Source organism: Myodes glareolus, unplaced genomic scaffold (genome assembly GCF_982192425.1).
Source record: "Myodes glareolus unplaced genomic scaffold, mMyoGla1.1 HAP1_SCAFFOLD_51, whole genome shotgun sequence".
Lineage (NCBI taxonomy): Eukaryota > Metazoa > Chordata > Mammalia > Rodentia > Cricetidae > Myodes > Myodes glareolus.
Window position 1 is genome coordinate 1,314,999 of NW_028263222.1, and position 3,092 is coordinate 1,318,090.

The 3,092-nt window shown below is 43.6% G+C and overlaps 1 pseudogene; it reads left to right on the forward strand.

Annotated features, from left to right (window-relative positions):
• Nucleotides 1-215: 215 nt before the first annotated feature.
• On the forward strand, nt 216-1,144 carry LOC148117127 (putative ribosomal protein uL10-like pseudogene; annotated as a pseudogene).
• The last annotated feature ends 1,948 nt before the right edge of the window (nt 1,145-3,092 follow it).

The window sequence follows — 3,092 nt, forward strand, 5'->3', positions numbered from 1 at the left end:
TGAAAAGAGAAACACAACTTCTGTTAGCAAGGACATCCCAGGACTAACATAGTGCATAATGAGTCTTCCCATATAATGGTGACTAGTGCTCCTCAAGAGCATCAAAAAGACACAAGGAAAGATCATTGCAAACATAGTCTTGAGCTCACCAGACATCCTCGTTAGAGTGACATCATTTTTAAACCTTGCATGGCAATCCCTGATGCACTGCCATGATGCCCAGGGAAGACAGGGTGACCTGAAAGTTGAACTACTTCCTTAAGATCATCCAACTTTTGAATGATTATCCAAAATGCTTCACTGTAGGAGCAGACAATGTGGGCTCCAAGTGGATGCAGCAGATCCATATGTCCCCACAAAGGAAGACTGTAGTGCTGATGGGCAAGAACACCATGATGAAGAAGGCCATCCTGTGGCATCTGGAGGACAACCCAGCTCTAGAGAAACTGCTGCCTCATATCTGGGGGAATGTGGGCTTTGTATTCACCAAGGAGAACCTCACTGAGATTAGGGACATGCTGCTGGCCAATAAAGTGCCAGCTGCTGCCTGTGCTGGTGCCATCGCCCCATGTGAGGCTACTGTGCCAGCCCAGAACACTGGTCTGGGTCCCAAGAAGACCTCTTTTTTCAAGGCTACTAAAATCTCCAGGAGCACCTTTGAAATTCTGAGTGATGTGCAGCTGATAAAACCTGGAGACAAAGTGGGAGCCAGTGAAGATACGCTGCTGAACATCTCCCCCTTCTCCTTTGAGATGATCATCCAGCAGCTATTTGACAATGGCAGCATTTACAACCCAGAAGTGCTTGACATCACAGAGCAGGCTCTGCACTCTTGCTTTCTACAGGGTATCTGAAATGTAGCTGGTGTTTGCAGACTGGTTACCCGACTGTTGCTTCAGTGTCACACTCTAGCATCCATGGGTATAAGCGGGTTCTGGCTCTGACTGTGGAGACTGAGTCCACCTTCCCACTTGCTGAAAAGGTCAAGGCCTTCCTGGCTGATTCATCTGCATTTGTGGCTGCTGCCCCTGTGGCTGCTACAACCACTACTTTTCCTGCTGCTGCTGCAGCCCCAGCCAAGGCTGAAGCCAAGGAAGAGTTGGAGGAAACAGATGAGGATATAGGATTTGGTCTCTTTGACTAATCCTCTCAAAGCAACAAACTCAGAAAACTTAATCTGAGAAACATGGAAATAAAAGGTTACTTCTGTGAAAACAAAACAAAACAACATAGTCTTGAAAGTCAGTATAACCCTGCGGCTGAACCCAGATGAACAACAACAGCCATCACAGCAAACACACACACACACACACACACACACACACACACACACACACACACACACACACACAGGCTTTAGTGTACTCCAATGTCCTTGATGAATATCCACTTGTACATCTGTTATCGGAATTCTTGCTTCTTCACACTAAGTCAACCAGCACATGACAGTGAGGATGTTTCCTGTTCACAGAGAGTTCAACAGGGAATCCTTGGACAATTCTATGGGAAAACTATTTAGCAAGCATTGCGGAGGCTGGAGAGATGGCTCAGAGGTTAAGAACATTGCCTGCTCTTCCAAATGTCCTGAGTTCAATTTCCAGCAACCATATGGTGGTTCACAACCATCTGTAATGGGGTCTGGTGCCCTCTTCTGGCCTGCGGGCATACACACAGACAGAATATTCTATACATAATAAATAAATATTAAAAAACCATCAATTTTGTCATTCTCTGAAGAAGAAACAGACATGAGGTTCATACTGTAAGCCCCTGGTTCCAGAGAAATGGTTTCTAGAGCTGTGCATCAGTAGCTGGAAACTTAATTGAAATGGGGCACAAGGGGAAGGTGTAATGTCACAGAGCAGATGAAAGTAATCCCAGGTCACTGTATACATCTATAGAAGTAGTATAGAGGATTCCTTATTTCACACAGATAAGGTGTAAAATAAGAAAAATGAAACCAAAGTAAAACATGGCAGAAAATTTTAAACAGAACAATTAAGCAAAATGAACACATAAGCAGAAATCCATGCCTCAACAAAAAGTGTTGAGTGTATGTATTAAGAAGAACAACTGAACACAAAATTCAACCAACAAAGAGGAAATCTCCCAATGTCAAGGTCCAAGTTAGGAGATTCCTGTTTATCAGGTCAAGTATAGAAGTCCGGGTGCTCTCTATTCAACAAGAATTTCTCTGCAGCATCAAGACAAATTGCCTCTAATGACTCCATTTCCTCTGCTGGGTTCCACCATCATGGGGCTTTACAACCTCCTGTACAGCACCCACTGTTAGAGACCGGAAATCCAGAGACTTGAGATGATGTGAAACCTCTGCAACACAAACCTTGAGGACATCTGGTCTTCAATAACAGCCACAGTAACAATCGTGCACTCAGTTGACTTTGAGCTACCCTGGGTTAGAGACAGGGCTGTGGACTTGATAGTGAACACACACGCTTCCTCAAGGTCCTTTTCACTCAGACCCTCAAATTCTCTGATGACTCCAACTACTGCAGCCCTCTTCATCTCTACCCTCATGATACTCAGTTTCTTTCCCTTAAACTTGTATTTGTGGGCATGGAAAAGATGATGGCCTGTCTGTGATACTGCAAGGCCATGAGGAAATTGTCACCCCTCAAGACTTTCCAGAGCATGTTCTGTTTAACGAGTGGCATGGTGGGCAGGAGAAGACTCTTAATGTGATAAGGGGATTCACAACCACAGGGAAATGCTGAGGGAAGTAATAAGGCAGGTGTGTATGCTCTAAGCACATGACCAAACCAAATCCCTTACCTTTTACAGCTAAGTTAAGAAAACTTAACATAAAGAAATAAACCAATGTACAAAATGTTAAAGATGAATGTGTAGAGAATAATAGAAAATGATTGATAATAAAATAAACTGAAGAACAGGCACTAAGTAAATCTAAACCATGTCAGTCAAAATTCATGCACAAACCTGACCCCACTGGGAAGCACACTTACAAAATTCAGGTCAGTGGTAATCACAGATATTTAGTTCCAAAATCAGACAATAAATATCAAAGTCTCTCAAATCTTCTGCAGCCAGCCAGCAGCTTCACTGCATTCGAA